A 732-nucleotide genomic window follows, 5' to 3' on the forward strand; every position below is an offset into this window, starting at 1 on the left:
TGCATACATATACACACACATGCATACATACACACACACATGCATACATACACACATGTATACATACACACATGCATACTTACACACACATGCATACTTACACACACATGCATACATACACACACATGCATACATACACACACATGCATACATACACACATGCACACATACACACACACATGCATACATGCATACATACACACACATGCATACATGCATACATACACACACATGCATACATACACACACATGCATACATGCATACATACACACACATGCATACATGCATACATACACACACACATGCATACATGTATACATACACACACACATGCATACATGTATACATACACACATGCATACATGTATACATACACACACATGCATACATACACACACATGCATACATGCATACATACACACACATGCATACATACACACACATGCATACATACACACATGCATACATACACACACATGCATACATGCATACATACACACACATGCATACATGCATACATACACACACATGCATACATGCATACATACACACACATGCATACATGCATACATACACACACATGCATACATACACATACATGCATACATACACATACATGCATACATACACACACATGCATACATACACACACATGCATACATACACACACATGCATACATACACACACATGCATACATACACACACATGCATACATACACACACATGCATA

The sequence above is a fragment of the Penaeus vannamei genome, chromosome 22 (assembly GCF_042767895.1).
Source record: "Penaeus vannamei isolate JL-2024 chromosome 22, ASM4276789v1, whole genome shotgun sequence".
In the NCBI taxonomy this organism is placed as follows: Eukaryota; Metazoa; Arthropoda; class Malacostraca; order Decapoda; family Penaeidae; genus Penaeus; species Penaeus vannamei.